The 21,730-nt window shown below is 24.8% G+C and overlaps 1 long non-coding RNA gene across 3 annotated transcripts; it reads left to right on the top strand.

Moving 5' to 3' along the window:
* Nucleotides 1–1,443: 1,443 nt before the first annotated feature.
* Nucleotides 1,444–14,601, top strand: LOC145829738 (uncharacterized). 3 transcript variants are annotated; one of them, XR_014369571.1, is made up of 6 exons: nt 1,444–1,511; nt 5,845–5,937; nt 11,225–11,297; nt 12,529–12,698; nt 12,983–13,110; nt 13,875–14,601. It is a non-coding gene; the product is annotated as an uncharacterized LOC145829738 (long non-coding RNA). The 3 variants fall into 3 exon arrangements; XR_014369572.1 differs by having other exon boundaries at nt 5,845–5,946; XR_014369573.1 differs by lacking the exons at nt 1,444–1,511; nt 5,845–5,937; nt 11,225–11,297; nt 12,529–12,698 and having other exon boundaries at nt 12,816–13,110.
* Nucleotides 14,602–21,730: the final 7,129 nt, after the last annotated feature.

Here is a 21,730-nt window from a genome sequence, read left to right as displayed (position 1 = left end):
TTCGTTGGACGTCATAAAAAGGTTTATTTAGTTTGTAATTGCTAGGTTGTTTATTTCACCTCAAAAATTAGATTATTTGTATAATTAATAGATACCCACTTAGTATTGCTACTAAATATTATAATAAATTAAAATCAGGGTTGCCACACTTTCAGAATAACTCAGGAATTTTTTTAACTCAAATTGACTCAGGATAGTTTTGTTTTTTATTAAACACTCAGTATAGTTTTTTTATTAAAGAAAATCTCCTGTCAAGTTTTTGTGATTTTGGGGTTTAAGTCAGTTTTTTAGCAGCAACTTTTTTTTTATGGAAAACTAATTTTTTTTAAAGATTTTTTTAACTAAGCAAAAACACATCCGAATCATATGTATTTAATGTATTTATTTGAATTTTACAATATGACCAAAAAATGAGCTGTACTCCCTGCCACTACATTTTACAAACAAATTTTGCACATTTAGGGTGATTATGACGTCATCATACATCAAAAGCAGTTAATATATCTTTAATTGTATGCCAATATGTATAAGCTTTCATTTAAGACATAAATTATAAATCTAGGACATGTATAAATGATTTTATTACTGTTTAAGTCAAAAAATCTAAAAGTATGTTATTTTTGGGGGTGAAATTATTTTTTTGGGCAGCAAACTTTTTTTTTGAGTTTATTTTTCAGATTCTTCTTAATGAAGCAAAAACACATCAAAATCATGTCTACTCATAAGTCCAGCAAACATCACCCAAGTACTCCATACCCCTACTGTAAATTACACTTTTTAAAAAAAAATTTAAATATAGATTGTTTAAAGTATCTTAAGGAACATTTCCTTAAACCAAGGTTGCCACTTTACTCGGAAAAACCTGGAATTTGACAACTTACCGACTTACTGGCAAAAAATACCTGGAAAATCCTGGAATTTGGGAAATTTTGAAAAAATCTGGAATTTCGAACAAAAATCACTAAAAAAAACTTGAAAAAACCTGGAAATTTCACATGTTCAGTAGTAAAATTTCAATTTGACTCAAACAATCTATCAAATAAATATGAAAGTTTTTGTCGTTATCAAAAAGTTTTTTATTAAAAAACACATTTAAATTAGCTTTATAGTATCTTTTTAATCTTTTTATACTACTTAACACAGTTTCTTACCTTAAACTAAACTTTAAACTAAAAACATACCCAAAAATCTGTACTTTTAAAAACCTGGAAAAGTTTTTAAAAAACTAGTGGCAACCCTTTTAAGGTTTGAGGTTTTTATCTCAAAAAACGTAGAAGGAGAAAAGTTTTTAGTGGTTATACAATTTTTAGTCAGAAATTTAACACTTAATTACATAGGCAAACAAATCTTAAAATTATAAACATAACATACTGATCAAATAAACAAATATTTTTAATTCAAGTATTACATGCTAATTATTTTAATAGATTTTAATTCCCTGGTGAGATGCTTTCATCACATGACCATTAACAAAAATTCAGGAAATCACAGAAAAAATCAACAAATACAATGTTAGTTTTATTAATAATTATTTTTAGTTGGTTTTATTGTTAGTTATAAGGTATATTTTATCTAACTACAGACAAACTCAACAAATACCCTGTTAGTTTTATTAATTATTTTTAATTGATTTTGTTGTTAGTTATAAGGTGTATTTTACCTAAGTTCAACAAACTTAAGGTTTACCCTATAATTTTTTTTATTGGTTATTAGTTGTTAAATTAAAAGATATATATAAAATTAACAAATACTGAATTAGTTTTATTACTAGTTAATATAATAAATTAAAGAAAGGGTTGCCACACACTCAGGATATTTTTTCAAAACTTAGGTTGACTCAAGATAGTTTTGTTTATTATAAAACACTCAGTATAATTTTTTGATTTAAGAAAATCTTAAAAAAAATTTTCGTCTAGATTTAGAATAATATGTGTTTTAATATTTTGTTCTTTTATGACCAATTTTGTTGAAGAACTTAAGTTTTATTGTTTTTAAATATTAAACAAAACTTTTTTAATAAGTATTTAAAAACTATGTAGGATCAGTTTTTTCACTAAAAGAGTGGCAACACTTTCTGTAAAATATTAGTAATAAAGACAAACTATTTTATTGAATTTTGCATCAATTTGTTTTTGCTTTTTTTTTCCTTAAACTTTTTTATGTAATTTTTCTAGATAACTACTATATATAAATGGTAAAGCAAGCATCATTTACAATAACTGTTACATTATAACCTATATAACTCTATAAATGTAAACTTGCATCTGATCAACTTGCTATCTGGTTGACTGGTTTTCTATTATTTGATGTTTAAATAAGCATTGAAACTGATATTCCATTACAACATAATTTATCCAGAAACTTTTAAAAGTTTCAGTTTATATTTGAATACATCACATGTCAATTTATGAATAAATGAAAAACAAATATTTATAAATATTACAGAAATTTTTGTCAAAAATTAATGAATGATAAAATTGAATATATTTCAAAGATAATACACTAAAAACTTAGCATCATATTTTATTTAGTAATTTTACTTTACCTAAGAAATCTCTGCCAAAAGTTTACTAAAGTGATAAAATATTTTATGTTCAGTAGCTATTACACTAGAAATTAAAATAAACATACTATTATAAGTCTATCTTTTTTTTTAATTGATTAAAATTTTAGAAAAAAAAAAAACTTACTCATAACAGAGCTGCCACAAAGTCAGGAAAGTCAGGAAATACTAAGCAAAAGACAAAAGTCAGGAAATTTGACAAAATTTGAAAAATATCAGGTTTTTCCAGTTCAAACTTACAAAATTTCTTATTTTCCAAAGCCTCTAAATAGTAAAAGATTAATTGAAAAACCTTTAAAACAGGCTAAAATTGTAAAATTTTCTAAAAATATACAAAATTACTTAATTTCCAATGCATTCATGTGGTAAATATTAATAAAATATCATTTATAAAACTGCATAAGGGGCCATAAGGGGGAATGGGAGAAATTACTTTTTAACTACATGATTTTATTTTGTGGGGTTTTAACTAAACTAGAACTTGCTTTGCACACATTTTAGATATTCAAACTATTTTTTAAGATAAAGCTAAAAGATACAAAAAGTTCCTTATGGAAGGAAAAACTGCAATAGTGAATAAAAAAAAACAAAATTATTTCCTTATGGGAGAAAAAAAACAATACTGAATAAAAAGAAATCACTAAATATCTATTTCATATGATAAATTTCTGGAATTTCTTGCAATGTTAAAAAACCTCACAAAAAGTTAATAAATTTTTGACTAATTTAAACTTCTAAAGTAAATTATTATAAAAATAATATTAATATAGATCAGGGTTTCCCAAAGTAGGCCACGAGCAGCAAAGGGGTAAAAAGGGGGGCATGAGGTCATAATTTGAAACTTACACTAGATATTTGAGTTGCAGATGAAATGCAAAAAAGCAAAAAAAAAGGTCTTAGGTGTTAATTATGGTAGTTTATTTGTAATCTTGTTGAAGGGGGCCATGGCTTTTTTAATTTCTTTAAAGGGGTCATTTGCAAAAAAGTTTAGGAAACCCTGTTATAAATTATTATAAGTATTGCAAGAGACATTTCCTTTTAGTTTGAGGTATTTATTTCGAAAAACGTAGGAGGAGATAATTTTTCTTACGATTTTTATTCATTCACAGTTTAGTCTTATGCTTTCATAAGGAACTTACTCTCACATTTTAACTTGCTTTACTTGAAAAATTAGTTTGAATATAATAAATCTGAAATAAGCAACTTGTAGCTTTTTAAATAAATCTGTACAAAGTTTAGTAGAATTTGAAAAAAAAAATCATTTACTCCTGTCTTGATAACATAAACAAATATTCTTAGTTGGAAATTTAGCATACTGATTATATATATAACATACTAATCATACAAACAATTATGATCTACTTATATTTTTTATAGAAATTTGTGCTTAAATCCTGATGAAATTTTCTTTTCAAGTTGCATTGGCAAAATAGTTCCAACTTCCACAGGACTTTTTTTTTAAATTGATTAAAAACTTCAGTAAAAAAAAAACTTACTCATAACAGGGCTGCCCCAAAGTCAGGAAATACAAATCAAAGACAAAAGTCAGAAAAAAATGGGTGTTTTTGAAAAAAGTCAGGAAATTTGACAAAATTTGAAAAATATCAGGTTTTTTCAGTTCAAACTTAAACAAAATTCCTTATTTTCCAAAGCCTCCGAATCGTAAAAGATTAACCTTTTAAAACCCTTTAAAACAGGCTAAAATTGTAAAATTTTCCTAGAAATTTACAAAATTTCTTAACTTCCAATGCCTTTATCTAGTAAATATTAATAAAATATCATTTATAAAATTGAAAATTTTTTATTTTAACATATTGAACAACTACCCTTTACTTGAACAAGCAATTTTTGTATCCCTTTTTAATATTGATGATTTTAGCATTTATGTTAGGAAATGCTAAAATTTTGTTTCTTTTTTCAGACAAGTTGTGTTTATGAATTAGAAAATACAAGTGTTTTGCTGATAGAGCTGTTTATTGCAAATACATGAATCATACACAGATGGTTCATGTGATGTAATGAAAGTTAGATGATTGAATTCAGCAAAATAACTGTTGTTTTAAGCTTTATATATATAAGATTCAAAGCTTTATATAATTTGAAGTTTTTGATTATGTATTGTAGAGTAAGTTTAAATTAAGAGTTTGATTTAGAAAAGTCAGGAAAATTTTAGTAAAAATTAAGGAAACTTTTCTCAGCTTGATCTGTGGCAACCCTGATTTAGGCAACGTAAACAATTTATATTATACAATATATTAAGGCTATCAGGAGAAGTGGGGAAATCACTATTTAACTACATGATTTTATTTTGTGCCGTTTTAACTAAATTAGAACTTGCTTTGCACAGACTTTAGATATTCAAACTATTTTTTAAGATAAAGCTAAAGAATACAAAAAGTTCTTTATGGAAGGAAAAACTGCAATATTGAATAGAAAAGAACACAATTATTTGTTTATGGAAGTAAAAACAACAATATTGAATAAAAAGAAATCACTAAAAATCTATTTCATATGATAAAATCCTGAATTTTCCGAAAATATTTCTTTCAATGTTTTAAAAAACCTCTCATAAGAAGTTAATAAATTTTTGACTAAATTAAACTTCTAAAGTAAATTATGTGTAAAATAATATTAATATAGATCAGTATTATCCAAAGGGGGCCACGAGCAGCAAAGGGGTAAGAGGGGGGGCATGAGGTCATAATTTGAAACTTACACTAGATATTTGAGTTGCAGATGAAATGCAAAAAAAAAAAAAAAGGTCTTAGGTGTTTTTTATGGTAGTTTATTTGTAATCTTGTTGAAGAGGGCCATGGCTTTTTTAATTTCTTTAAAGGGGCCATTTGCAAAAAAGTTTAGGAAACCCTGTTATAAATTATTATAAGTATTGAAAGAGACATTTCCTTATAGTTTGAAGCATTTATTTCGAAAAATGTAGGAGGTAAATTTTATGATTTCTATTCATTCACAGTTTAGTCTTATGCTTTCATAAGAAACTTACTATCACATTTTAACTTGCTTTACTTGAAAAATTAGTTTGAATATAATAAATCTGAAATAAGCAACTTGTAGCTTTTTAAATAAATCTGTACAAAGTTTAGTAGAATTTGAAAAAAAAAATCATTTACTCCTGTCTTGATTACATAAACAAATATTCTTAGTTGGAAATTTAGCATACTGATTATATATATAACATATTAATCATACAAACAAATATTTTTAATTATAAATATAACATACTAATTATAAAAACAATTATGACATACTGATTATTTTTATAGAAGTTTGTGCTTAAATCCTGATGAAATTTTCTTCTCAAGTTGCATCGACAAAATAGTTCCAATTTCCACAGGAAATCACAGATAAACTAAATAGTTAGTTTGGTTAGTTATTTAATTTAATTTCACTGTTAGTTATAAAGCTTTTTTTTTAATTTAGACGAACTTAAGATATACCGTGTTAGTTTTATTATTAATTTAAAAATATTATTTTGATGTCAAATTGCTAAAAAATAAATAAATGAATTTTAACAAAAGCCCAGCTAGTTTTACCATTAGTTATAAAAAGTTATAGTCGGTAAAAGTTAATTAAAAATATAAAAGTTAATTAAAAATGTAATAGTTAATTAAAAATGAGTTTTACAATCTTTTAAATATAAATAGTTGTCAAACATTTAGACAAACTTAACATATACCTTATTTGTTCAAATTTTATGAAATGTATAACTTTCTGATCAAGTTGCTAAAAATTTAAATTAACAAATACCTTGTTAGTTGAAATTTTGTTCAAAGATTGTAATTTAAGTTTTATTATTATTCAGTTATTATTGTATTTTGTTTATTAGAAGAATAACTTTGACAAATATTCCATTAGTTTTATTAATTATTTAATTATTATGATAAACTGCAAAGATAATATGTATAAAAATCAGGTTTAATATTAACAAAGATAGAAATATTTGCTAAGCATTTAGAAAAACTTAACAATTACCATAATAGTTAATTAATTATTATTTTTTATCATTTTAATTAATTCTATAACTAGTTGCAAGAAAATTTTTATTTTATAGTTAAGTTCACTAAGAAATTTCTGTTAAGCATTTACAAAAAATTTAAAAAAAAAACCTCTGTTAAGTAGTATATTATCAACACTGTTAATTTCAGATTAATTTTTATAACATTATTTCAATATTATATAATATTATTTATAAAGATTTTTGTAAATCTAAAATTAAGAGTATTATTAATTTTATTAGTGTTTAATAAGTTTATAAATACTATCTTAACAAGTATTCCTTTGTTTAAAATGCAATTGTATTTTTATATTGATTTAATAATTTAAATATTAAAGCAAACTTATTTACGTAAACTTATATCTTATAAATTATCATTATTTAATTTATATTAAAATTTTTTATTTATTTAATTATCTTCTAGACGTTTACTTAATATTATCTTAAATAACAAGTATCTCAACGAATACTGCGTTCAATCAAATAGTAAACTAGGTTATTTGCAGTTGAAATTTTTATAGAAACAAATAAATTGTTAAGGCCATAGGGGGGGGGGGTCCACTTTGTTTTTTACAACTTGATCTTATTTTGTAGAATTTAATCTGAGCTATCAGACACTTTTAACCGCTTAAAAAAACTCAAAGTAACTTTTGAGATATAAGCGATCAAAGAAAGGGCGCTCAATAGGTTCCTTATGGAAGGCGAAAACTAAAAATGCGAAAAAAAACTATTTCACTTAAAATCTATCTCCTCCTTCATTTTTTGAGTAATCTTTCTCAAATTTTTACAGAATGTGTATCATTAAACTTTAAAGAGATCTATTGTAGGAATTTTTTTAATTTTGAGTAAAAAAAAAAATATTGTCAAAAAACTACCCTTTTTTTTAGTTTTTTGTGGATAAAATTTTTATTTTTCAAAATTTCAAAAATTCCAACATTAGGATTCTTCAAAATATTAAAAGGAACAATTCATGAAAATTTGAAGTCTCTAGGTCAAAAAATGAAGGAGGAGATAGATTTTTAGTGAGTTTTAAAATTTCCGAGAAAATTGACCCCGAAAAATTTGCGGTCCATACTTTTGTATCGGAAACTTTTTACAAAAAATGAAATATCTCAAAAGTTAAATGATATTTTTAAATTCTATAAAAACAGGCTTGTAGTTTGTATTTAAAGCTTTCATATAAAAGCCAAAGTTATTTTTTGTAAAAAAAAAGTCGGACCCCCCCCCTATGGCCTTAAATTAAAACCTATTCTTACTAGTTATAAGGCTATTCAAGTAAGAAAAATGGAAGTATTTATGTTTTACTACAGCCAGAGTTTTGCATTTATATATGTTCAAGTTTAAAAAGTTTGTTTACAAAGTATTTAACTTTCTTATTTATTACATTCATTTAATATTAGTTAAGTTCAGTATTTACTCCATTCAGCTTATTTATAATTCTGTTTAATATTCATTCATATTTAAATGTTTAGATAAGATAAATAAAATATGAACTTAATCCTACAAACTAAAGTCTTGAAACACTTAAATAAACCGGTTATAAATATATTTTAGATTATTGTTCGAAAGTTTAACTGTTGTTTACTTTCTATTGTTATTTTGTGAATTTCTATGTTTTTATTCAAGCCTTTGAAAACTGTTGAGTAGATTTTCACATTACTTTCTACCACCTGTTTAAATATCATAAGTAGTATTTATAGTAGTTAGGTGTTATCGGCCAGCTATCTTTAATTAGAAACTGTTTTGAAACATAAAAAATGTAAACTTACAAGTTTTTGTTACTTTTATTAAATTAAAAATGGTATTTATTTATTTAAAAAGTAGTCTTTGGAACTGCACATTTGTTAAAACTTAGTTTTGAGATAAAAAAAATATCAATTTATATTTTATGTAGATAATTTTTAATTTAATCTGCTTTGCGGTGAACAGGGTTGTCACTCGGTCAGGAAATCAGGAAAAATTTAAAAAACTGACAAAAGTCAGGAAAAATCAGGAAAAAATGAAGGGTTTTAAAAAAAGTCAGGAAAAGTCAAGAAATTTGATAAAATTAAAAAAAAAGTCAGATTTTGACAGTTTAAATTTACAAAATTCTTTGTTTTTCAAAGCCTTCAAATGGTAGAAATTAATCAAAAGTCCTTTAAAGTCAGAAAAACATTCCAAAATTTCCTATAAATTTACAAAAATATTTAATTTTATTTCCAATGCCTTCATCTGGTATAGATTAGTAAAATATTCTTTATAAAACTGCAAAAATTTTCTATTAACATATTGAACAACTACCCTACTTGAACAAGCAGATTTTGTATGCTTTTTAGTATTGATGATCTGTAGAAAGGACACTTCCATAGTGAAACTGTGGTATATACACAAAAGTTTATCTAGCATAATTTTAGAATCTAAGTGTTTTATCAAAGTACATACATTTAAAAAAAACAGTATTTGATTAAGTTCTTTATTGTTTTAAGGTTATAATTGTAAAAGTCCGTTATTGTTTTAAGGTTTTAGTTGTGAAAGTTCCTTATTGATTAAAGGTTTTAAATGTAAAAGTTCCATATATGTCGTTTTGTATTTCGATAAATTTATGCTAGGATTCTAAAAAATTGTGTTCTTTATTGTTTTAAAGTTTCAAATGTAAAAATTTGTTATTGTTTTAAGAGTTTAGTTGTAAAATTTCGTTATTTATTCAAGGTTTAATTGTAAAAGTTCCTTACATGTCGTTTGTTTATTTAGATACATTTATGCTAGGAAATAATAAAAATTGAATTTTTTCAGACAAGCTGTGTTTATAAGGTAATTATACAAGTATGTTGCTGATATGTTTATTACAAAGATCAATCATACACAGATGGTTTAAGTGATGTACTGGAAGTTTGATGATAGAATTCAGCAAAAAACTGTTGTTTTAACCTGTATTAAAATTTAATTGAAAGCTTTATATAGTTTGAAGTTTTCGATTATGTATTTTAGAATAAGTTTAATTTAAGAGTTTAGAAAAGTCAGGAAAATTTTGGTAAAAAGTCAGGAAATTTTTCTCAGCTTGATCAGTGGCAACCATGTCTTCAGTTGATAATAAAATTTAATTGAATAAGATCTCGTTTAAGTGAAACATTGCTTTGTAATAAAATTTAATGATTTGAAGTTAAACAATTAATTTGGCAAAGTAGGTTTTCGAAGTTTTATAATGAGTAGGGTGGCCTCTAATCCTGAAAACCTAAAATTTGACAATTTAGGATTAAAAACATATTGAGTTCTGAACAAAAATCACTGAAAAACCTTGATATAACTGGAATTTTAAACAATTTCTCAGCTTTAAGTAGTAAATTTTTGATTTGACACTAAAAATCTATCATATAAATTAAAAATGTTGGTCATTATCAAATTATTTCTTTATTAAAACACAACTAAAGTAGCTTTACATTAATCATTTAATATTGATATAATATTTAACACAGTTTTAACCTCGAGTTTAATTTCCAACTAAAAGTAGACTAAAAAACGCGTATTTTCTAAAACCTGGAAGAAAATCTGCCAAGAACAAGTTGCCACCCTAAATAAGGCTAAACAAGTAAAAATATTTGATTGTATACTTAGTATTAATTTGACTGGAGTTCGGTAATTTTGGCTATTTAAAAAATATATACTACACATTTTTTTAAGAGTTTTAAGAAATATTTCCTAAAAATTAGATAATTAACTCTAAAACTTAGGAAGAGATGGATTTTAAGTAATTTAATATATTTTTAGTTTTACTCCCATTAGCAACCTATTGTACTCTCTAACTTTAACCTGCTATATTTTGATAAGTTTGTTGAATATTAAAATTGTGTAAATAGTTAGCTTAATTAAAACTCGAAAAAATAAGACCAACTTCTATAAAAAATAGTTTTACCCTTTCTATGTCCTTAATAAAAACTAAATGGTTTCAGAAAACAATAATCAATTATCTTTTTTCTTTAAAATTCAGTATGATTTCATTAAAGAGATGGATTTTTATTTTAACATTTAAATTTACTTATAATTGTAAAACTTCAATACATATCAAAATTCTTCTTTATGAAACTGGCAGAAAAAATAAACTTTATTTTATTTCTGTTTGATACATGTCAAAATATGTTTCCACATTCTTTTTCGGCTTGATGTACAGAAATTATAATTTTAAGTTTTTTACTTAAGAATTTTCAGAAGAACTTATTATAATAACAACATGAATAAAAAGTTCTAAGATCTTAAATAATTATTTTGCTGAAATTTAAAAATTATCTCTTTTCTAATAACTAACACTGAAAAAAATTGTCATGTTTTCATAATCTTTATAATCTACACATTTGATTTAAACCTAAACACAAGTTAATTATTAATTGATTTTAAAAATAAAAAAGTTAAAAGTTTGTTTTAATTAAGTAAAAACAAATTATGATTTTTGGTGTTTCTTACATTATACTTTATTAATTAAATTATGAGAAGTTACTTGAACAATTATAAAAATAATTCCAATCGAAAATTCCTGTTCACAAATTATTTAAGTATGATATCTACAAATATATCAAAAATACTAATAACTGAAATTAAATACAGTTTTTAAGTAACAATCAAGTAACTATTATTTTATAAGGATTTTATTAATTTTTTACTTGAATATTCAATTACAGGAAATCTTGGACATCTGAGCTCACTGATGACGCAGTTATGACGTAATTATATCGTAGTGACGTCATAAAAAAAGTTTGTTTTGTTTGTAATTGCTAGGTTAATTATTTCACCTCAAAAACAGTTTTATGTTGACAAACAAATGTTTTTTTTTACACTGGATTCAAATTTTGTTCAACTTTTCAGCACAGCTGCCTTTTTATTTAATAAAACAATAATTAAGTTCGGTACTTAAAAATAAATTAATATAATATATAAAAAATTCACATTTTTATAGGCAAAATTTTAAGTTTATAATCTGCCGAATATGTTATGGTGAACTTTTTTTTTTTGTATCGTTATTTCGTCTCAATTATGTCAGTTTATTTTTGTTTTATTTTTTTTTTCAATGCGCTGAAATTTTTTCTGACTTTTTTCTGCTTAGAATAAAAAAAACCTGACTCTTTTAAAAGTTACACAAGCTCTTGATACCTGATTAAAAAGAATATTGAATTTTGAATCTAAAACAAATTAGTATAAATTTATTTACAACTATTAATAATAATTTGATAGTCTCAGTGTTTTTTTTTTTTTGATTTTTGTGACTCTATTTATAATTTTGATGTCACAAATATACCATGTTGTCTAATAAAAATAAAAATTATTTCGTTAAACGTTCTTTTGTTAGATTATTAATTAGATAGCATACAATTTGATATTATGGTGTTTATTCAGCTTTCAAAAAGTTAGAATACTTTGATTTGTTGTAATACAAAAAGAAATCACTTTGAGTAGTAAATAAAAAACAAATAAAATTGACATCTTATATTATAAGAGGCAAATAACTTGGATTTAAAAAATATTTTTGTTTGTTGTAATAAAAGCAAATAAAAAATTAGATAAAATTTAAACTAACAAAATATTGCTTGTTTAATTTTAAAGAAATATAAAATATTTTGAATTATTATGTAACACAATAGGATAATAAAATTAACATCTTAAATTATAAGAGGCAAACAACTTTGATAAGAAAATATTACTGTTTGTTTTTGTAAGAAGAGAAAACTTGAAGCATTTGAAAATAGAATTTATTAATAAAAATTTTTTGAATTAATTTCTTTTAACGTAGTCTTTGATGTTTTTAAAAGTTTTTAATTCATGTTTAGTAAATGCTTGTTTGTTTTCGAAAAATAACAAGTTCGGATCAAACAAAGTTAGTATTCACAAATAAAGTAATTTGAGTTATCAGGGTAGTTCCAAATGGTATTTTTGTATGAGCCATCGTAGAAGCGCCAGAACAAAAAATCAAAACCATCGTTGCTAACAGGCCATCCAGGAAGCCATCCCTCCAGCATCATTTCAACTCCGTCGCTGCTCCTCCTGAAGATGTTGGTGTTCTTCTCATCTCTCCTGATTCCCGTGTGGTAGCGATAATTAAGCGGCATATCTAGTTCTTCAGCAATTTCACTAAAAATTTTAATTAATTAATTGAAATAAGTTAATATAATTACACTTATTATTTTGTGTTATAATATAACTAAGTTGGCTGAAATTGTTTACTCATACTTTGTTTGGTTTACTAGCCGTACTAAAAAAGTTTATGCGAGATTTTTTTTTATTAGACTGGATGAAAAAGTTAATGACTAATTTTAAAAAATAATAAAACTACTTAACTATTTTATGTTATGAAAGTTTTCAAATTATATTGACTATTTTTACAAACCAAAGCGTCTATCAAGACGTTAAATGTGAACATAATTGAATTAATTATAAATTTTAAGCAACTAACTTTCTTCCACTTCGAGTCAACAATCTTGGGTCGTGTTGTACTAAGTCTCCAGATCTGTTCTGACAATAACTTCTCGCTTGGTTCCAATACATATGTTGCTTGACTACTTCGAATTTTTCTGTTGGTTATTTTTTATTTATTTAATTTTTCATACATGTATTTACTCCGTAGATTATTTATTTTTTAAATGGAATTTTTTTTTTAGTATTAATTTTAAAACTTATTTACTGACAGACAATGAGTTTTAAAATTCTCTCAACTGAACACTTAACTTATAATTTTAATAATTCTGCTCAATTTGAAAGCCAAAACCTCATTTTTAGTTTAAACAGTTTGTTTGTAACGATTGTTATTTAAAGAAAAAACTGCATTAATGAAACTTTAAAATAATTTGAACCTTAGTTAGGTACTTAAATTAGACTTTAAATTGGAGTTTTAGTATGTATTTTAAAGACTTTTAATTACATTACACAGTAATGAGCTACTTTATTAAAGTTAAAGTAGTATATCTAATTAAAAGTATTTTTACTAGTTTTAATAAATTTCACTGGTAATCATTTCTTACAAAAGATTTAAAAAAGGTGAGCAATATTTTTCTCTATTTCATTAAAACACCATCTGCTTCAAGTTAGTAGTTTTTCTTAACAATTTATTTTTTTAGTTGTAAATATTTACTTGTATTGACCGTTTTATGTAAATGTCTTTCTTATTAAACCTCTACTCAAATATCAAGTTCTCAAAAACTTTCTTTTAAGTTTTTAGATTAAAACCAAGATTTTAAGTTAATTCAATTTTATTGGTGTATTGGCTGCTTAGAAGTACTACTTAACTTTGTACAAATTTTGAAACATTTAAAAACGTTAACTAACTTAAAGTCTCTTCAGTTGTAGCTGTTGTAGAAATCTCAGAAGTTTTTACAGCAGTTGTTGCTGTTGTAGGAATCTCAGATGTTTTCGCGGTTGTAGCTGTTGTAGAAATCTCAGATGTTTGCGCCACAGTTGTTGGTGTTTCCACAGTAGTTGCTGATGGTTCTGCAGTAGTACTGTTAGTTGAACGTACTGTTGTAGCTGCTTCTGTGTTGAGACGTGTCGAACGTTGAACATCACATCGAGTCTTTAATTCTGAAAAAATAAATTCTCAATGCATTCGAGTACAGTAATGTGCTTAAAAAAAGCGACCAATGAGCTTTCAACCGGAAAAAATTACTGTTGGCAAATATCACAAAAACACTATGTGTAAAATTTAAGACTACTTAAAGAAACTTTATTAGTGCCAGAATCCATTTTCTGAAGCAACTTAATGAAAAAATGAAATTACACCCAAAAACTTAAAATAGATATAACAAAAATATATAACTTTTCTCTTTTTATAGGCAGGTCTATATTTAAGTACATTTTGGAAATTTTAAAAGTCAAAAAAAATTGTATATACATTTACTGTATTTTGCCACATTTTTAAATAATTCTACTAAACAGTATTTTTTAGTAACACAACATATATTAAAGTTTCTACTCTGTAGTTCTTCTTTGCGTTAAGATGTACTTAAGTTTAAGTTTTATACAATAACCGCTTTAATTTTTTTTTCTTATGCTCCGAATACATATGTACTAACCCCATAAAAGGTTATTTTAAAGCTATATTAAATTTAAAAATCATTGAGGTAGTTTAAATTCTGTTGTTTAATGTTAACGCCTTATCTTTAAAAATTGTATAGTGTTTTGGGTTTAACTTTACTTTAGGTAATTTTCGCTCTAATGACGTCATAATTGTACAAAAAGTTCTTTGGTCTAAGCTTTACAAAATACCCTTAAACATAGATCTGCCTACAAAAAGATAAAACTACAAGTGCTTTTTTGCTATATATTAAACTAAAATTTACAGTATTAACTTTTCTATAATTTTAACTTGTTTTTAGGTTTTAAAAAGATTTATGCACAATAAAAAGTTCTTTAAATCATATAATTTTTGTGCACACGTTGATTTTGTGATATTTGCTAAATGTAAAATTTTTCAAATCAAAAAACCAAAGGTCGCTTTTTAATAACTTATTTAATTTTTTTTATAAACATCCTAAAGTAAAAGCACGATGTTAAAATAAAATAAAAAGTTTTTGTTTAATCTTAATTTTTTTTATAATAAAAAAACAATGTTAACCCGTAATTTTATTTTTAGTAAAATAAAAAGTTTGTACTTATCTTCAATTTTTTTGTTAAGTAAAAAGTTTGTATATAGATTCAATTTTTTTCTATAAAAAGTTTGTGTTTACCTTTAATTGTTTTCTCCTGCTCGTTAATTTTCTCCTGCATGACCTATCATAAAAAATATAAATAAATTTCTTAAATAAAGATAAAAAATAAATAAAAATACCTTTTTTGTTTCCCTGGTGACAGAAAAAGTACCTAAAGCGAAAAAAACACCAATAATGAAAATAATCACTATTGATATTAAATTTGAAATTGAAATAGCTTTAAAATATTTATCCATTTTCTAACAAAAAAATGTTGTTGAAAGTTTTTTTAACTTTTAATTTTTAGTTTAATTTTGCTCAATATTTGCAACTATTTTTTAAATTGTTTCATAAGTTTTAACAAAAAACGTAGTATTTTATACAATTTTTGCTTTTTATTAGTTTTCAACTTTTTTCTTTTAATACAAAATTTACACAAAACAAAAAGTTATTTGATTTTTAATACAAAAAGTTCAATGATGATTCATTTAACATGTTCGTCATATAACATTATATTAAGCGTATCTTAAATCTCATGATTTTTTATGTAGAACTTTTATACAGGTATTTGCCGTAACTAAAAAAGAATGTCAATTTACTGGGATGTAAAGAGCTTACTTAAATAGAGTAATTAGTTTCTAAATAGAGCAGTTTAATGTTTTATTTTTGCTTGAAAAGGTCGCAATCTCTTGCCACCGAAACCGGTCGCGAATAAAATATTCAATTTTCATAACTCTATTTATGTAAACCTTTTAAAAATAGTTTTTTATAATAACTTTTCATAATGTTAAAAATAGTTTCTTAGTAGTTAAGTGATTCAATTTATTAAAGTTAAGCCTAACTATTTGTAACATACTCTTGTAACTATAGCTTCAAGTTAAACTATTTTGTTTTTATAAACCAAAAATTTGAGCTTTTTTGGTTTGGTAAAAAGGCTATAATTAGAAGTTTTTGTACAAAAATTTTTATAACCTAAACTCTTACTTTAAGCTATTGTTTAAAAAACAATGAAAGTTTAACAATTTAACTTCAAAATAAAAAAGTTTTTGTAGGTACTGCATCAACTAAGTTAATTTAAAACGAAGTACTATTAACAAATTTTATGTTGGTTTAATCTGCTAATGAACAAATAAAATTTAAATTAAACTGATTGTGTTTTAGAGCTTGTATAAACTGTAGATGGGTGATTCATAGCTAACACGTACACGGAAATTAAACGCGTTTAAAACAAGTAAAACTTAAACATTTAATATAATAACTTTAATTTAAAAAATATTAATTTGGTCAGTAAATACCTAAGATTTCGTAAACTTATAAGTTGTAAGGTTATAAAGAAAAGAATACAAATGTTCGATTGAAAGTTAATAAGCTTTAAATTTTATGTTATAAAGTTTAAATTGAACATATGTTTAAAAGATATTAAGCAAAGAAACCAATTTAAATGAATGGTATTATATTGAAAAATATTTATTACGAATTCAGACAGTTACTAAGTCTCACCGCTAAACTGAATATCAAACTGCAATTCTGTTATAAATTACTATCAGAATGTATTAAACAAATTAAAAAAACTTTTGTTAATTACATGAAGTATAGACTAATTATAGTCAAATGCATGAAGTATGGACTGGACACAATTACTTTTTATATATAATTCAACATCGTAGTTTTACTATAAAGTTTTAGTCAATAGTGCTCGATACTAATTGAAGCTAAATATTAAAGTGGTTAAATAATAAAAAGCGGTTTGTTCATATGTTTTGTCTTTCAAATTTTTTATTTAATCCTCACAATATAAACCAAAAAGATGTTTGTATATTATATATGAAACATAAGTAAAAACTGTGCTTTTATTTAACTACATAAATAAAAATACATACATGATGACAAAAATGTAGTATAAATTTTGAATACAATATAATGGTTAATAAGACTATTTCACCAAACTAAAAATAAGACAGATAAAGTTTGAAATTTGTTGAAGTCGTATAAATAATGTAAAATTTATTATACAGCGTTTACGAATTGAATCAAATTTTTTTGTACAATATAATACTGAAGAGAAAAGCATTAAACATATTTGTAAAAAGCTAATTAATAAAAACTCTTTTAATTAATGTTGGCATCGAGTGATGAGTTCTTTTTATTTTTATTATTTGATAATGTAGTATGAAGCTTTTCCAGGCTGCATAACACATACTAATATAGTTGGTTTTATTTTTCACAGACTCAATGTTTCTTCATTCAATTGTTACTTATTATATTATCCTTTAAGTTCCTTAAACACTTCGCTAATACTGTGCAGTTTTCTAGTTTATTTATACCAAAACTAAAAAAAAAGAAACTTTGTGCTCATAAATCTTGATTTGAACTTTCGTTCGGTTGATCCTATATATGATTTACAGCGGGTTTCGAACGTATAAACTTTTGCTTTGTAGATTACGTTGGATAAACAACACTTGTTGTTGACAGGAACAAGATCTTAAAAGGTACCCGTGGTGTGCGACTTGATAACCGAAAGGTGCTTCGTGGACCAGCTCCTAGGACCAAATATTTCGAGTATTTATTTTTTGTCGTTCAATAAGCTAATATTATTAATGACCGAGAGTTTCTTGCTATCACAAATTTTTTCGTCATCATTTTTCGTGAGTTTTTTGTTGTGTCTACTAATGAGCGACACAGTATACAGGGTTGCCACTCGTTTTTTCAAAAATTTTTCCAGGTTTTTAAAGGTACACATTTTTGAGTGTATGCTTAGTTTAAAGTTAAATTTAAGGTAAGAAACTGTCTTAAATAGTTTAAAACATTGAAAAGATACTTAAAATGTGTTTTTCAAAAAAACAATTTTTGGTGATGACAAAATTTTTTTACTTATATGATAAATTTTTTGAGTCAAACCAAATTTTTACTACTAAACATGTTTAAATTCTTAAAAATTCCCGGTTTTTTGTTCAAACTTCCAGTTTTTTTTTCAAAATTTTTTAATTTCCAGGTTTTTCCAAGTTAAGTGGCACCCTGAGTAAACTAGAAAATGGTATGCAACAGCATTAATTATTTACACCAATTTTTAATAACTCTCTGGTTTATGTTTTCTTTTTTAAATGTTCGTCTAATAATTCCATAAAGGGTTCCCAACTTTAGTTTGAAGCGATTTGCAAAATGTGAGACTACAGTATGTAGAAACAAATTACTGTTCTGGTATGATATAAGTATAATTACATTTCAAGTTGCCTTTTGTTCGTTGCACGTATAAACTCCTTATGTTTTTAAATCCATCCTCATTTTTTGATAGTAATTTTCAAATCGAAAACATTATTACGTATGTTTTCAGACTCTGGATCTACTGATGATGCAGTTTTAGAATTGGGATTTCGGTATGAGCTGATTAACGTTAAGTTTGGTGAGACATCCAAGAAAGTTTTTTGGTCAATAATTAAAAAATTATGTTGCAAATTTTTAAAAGAGTTTTCAAGGTCCGTAAGATTGCTTTACCATACCAAGGCCATCGTCTCCGCATGGACCTTTATTAGGAGGACCTATGACATTTCATTAAGGGTTTATTGACTTATTAGACACTTCCGCGTCAAAATTGTCATTGTTTTAGTCACAACATGTATTTTTGTCATGCGTTGGTATTTATCACTTTTTACTTCCGTTTGTTGCATTTGATATGACCTCTATATTAATGACAATTTGAATTTTCACCTATGAATTTTTTCCATTCTGAATCCAAATACTTATTTAAAAAAAAAAAATTTGAATTATTTGAATTATTTAAAACAATAATATACTATTCACAGTCATAAATAATAATTTGATAGTCTCTGTGATGTTTTTCTTTTTTTTTTTGTTACTTTATTTATAAATTTGATATCACGAATATACCATAGTTTCTTATAAAAATTATTTCGGTAAACGTTTTTTTTGTTAGATAATTAATTACATAGCAAACAATTTGATAATATAGTGTTTATTCAGCTTTCAAAAAGATAGAATACTTTGATTTGTTGTAATACAAAAAGAAATCACTTTGAGTAGTAAATAAAAAACAAATAAAATTGACATCTTATATTATAAGAGGCAAATAACTTGGATTCAAAAGATATTTTTATTTGTTGTAATATAAGCAGATAAAAAATTAGATAAAATTTAAACTAACAAAATATTGCTTGTTTAATTTTAAAGAAATATAAAATATTTTGAATTACTATGTAACACAATAGAATAATAAAATTAACATCTTAAATTATAAGAGGCAAACAACTTTGATAAGAAAACATTACTGTTTGTTTTTGTAAGAAGGGAAAACTTGAAACATTTGATAATAGAATTTATTAATAAAAATTTTTTGATTAATTTCATTTAAAGTAGTCTTTAATGTTTTGTAAAGTTTTTAATTCATGTTTAGTAAATGCTTGTTTGTGTTTGAAAAATAACAAGTTCGGATCAAACAAAGTTAGTATTCACAAATAAAGTAATATGAGTAATCAGGTTGGTTAAAAATGGTATTTTTGTTTGAGTTATCGTAGAAGTACCAGTACAAAAAATCCCAACCATAGTTGCTACGAGGATCGCCAGGGTACCATCCCTCCAGCATCATTTCAACACCGTCGCTGCTCCTCCTGAAGATGTTGGTCTCCTCCATCTTCTCATCTCTCCTGATTCCCGTGTGATAGTCATAATACGTCAATCCTAGTTCTTCGGAAAGTTCACTAGAAATTTCAATTAATTAATTGATTTATAATAAATTAATATAATTACACTTATTATTAAGCGGCATTTATAACTCTTTAGAAATTGTCGGAAAATTTTTGATTTGATTAATGACATAAAATTTTCTATGTAGAGTAATAAAGTCACTATATAATAGTGAATTTAAACGTTTGCTAAAAATGTTTATTCATACTAATTTCGAATTTTGCTTGCTAACTTTACTACTATTATAAAAACTAATACATTTTGTTTGAATAAACCGTAACTAAAGTTTTAAAAATTATTTATATCAAAAGCAGTAAAAATTTTAACAGCGCCTACAATATTTACTTTTTAATAAAAATTAATTTAATATTGTTTATATACCGTATTTAAAATTTTCAAAAATTTTGTTTACAAAAGCAGTTAAAACAATTTTAATTTCACTTGTGTTCTAATAATTGTATTTATTTAAAAAAATATATTCTAATAACAGTAACTTAATATTTTTCACAATATTTACTTGTTTTACGCGATGTATTTATAAATAATAAGTACAATATGCTGTTGCTACATTTAAACTTTATAACTTTAAGTGTTAATTTGTTTTACAATTTTATATAACCATTCAAGCTGCACTAAGTTCAAATAATTTAGATGTTAAGCAACTTACCTTCTACCTTCTTTAGTGAGTATCCTCGGATCTTTTTGGATCAAATCGCCGTGTTTACTCATGCAGAACTGGCGGGCTTCTGTCCAATACATGGCTGTTTCAACAACTTCGAGTTTTCCTGAAAAAATTAAGTTATTAAATAACAGTTTAGCTTATTAAAAATTTGCTAAAACTATTATAGTAACTTGCTTTAAATATATTTTAAAAAACATACTACAAAGTTTTGTGTAAAAACTTACCTAAAACACTTGTAGTGGTTTGTAATTTAGAAGGAGTGGTCATTACGAGCGATGTTCCTTCTTGGTAAGTTGTGGTATTCATTTGAGTTGGTTCTTGGTAAGTTGTATTATTTATTTCAGTTGTTCCGTAAAATTTAGTTGTAAAATTTTCAGGGGAGTAAGTTGAAGTTTCTGAAGAACGTACTATTTGTTAAATTGGTTTATTTACAACTTGTCTATAAGAATAATTAAATTGTGTACTAATTGAAGTTTTCTAAAAATTCAATATTTTTTATAGCTTTTGTTATCTTTTTTTCAATATACCTTATGTGAGTAGTTTGTAGTATATATTTTGTTACTTTTATTTTATTACTAACCCATAGTGCTTTGTGTTGTTATCGGAAGATCACTGACAGATGATGTGGTTTCCTGAGCATTATTCTTTTTAACTGCAGTCAACACAGCTCTGAAACCAGAGAAGTTGGAATCGCAGTCTGATTTAAATTTCATCAGGAGATTGTTGGTGTTGGTTTCCGTGGTTCCCAAACCGGATACCTCTGATATCAATCGGCGGGATCCTTCTGAGAGGTCGAACAAGTATAGTCCATCAAATTCCTTTTCAATTTCGAAGTTTTTAATTCGAAGATTGAATACAAAATCGTGGTGACATCTAATAATCCATCTAAATAACAATAGTAATTGAATTTTAAAACTTTCTTGAGTTATCAGTAATTTTGAAGTTTATACCTAATAAAATAGAGTTAATATTTAACGTCAGTACTTCAATGAGGTTTAATTATTTGCAAAGATAATGTACTATAAAAAACTGAAGTGAAATTAATTGGAAAACTATACTACAACAATTCAAAATACTTACAGGTGCTTTGAGTTACTGGGATAGGAAGTTGTATTGTAGTTGGAAGAAGTAAT

This window comes from Thalia democratica, chromosome 2, assembly GCF_965202585.1.
Source record: "Thalia democratica chromosome 2, ktThaDemo2.hap1.1, whole genome shotgun sequence".
In the NCBI taxonomy this organism is placed as follows: domain Eukaryota; kingdom Metazoa; phylum Chordata; class Thaliacea; order Salpida; family Salpidae; genus Thalia; species Thalia democratica.
The sequence above is the reverse complement of the archived record's forward strand: the minus strand, read 5'-3'. Positions and strand labels throughout refer to the sequence as shown.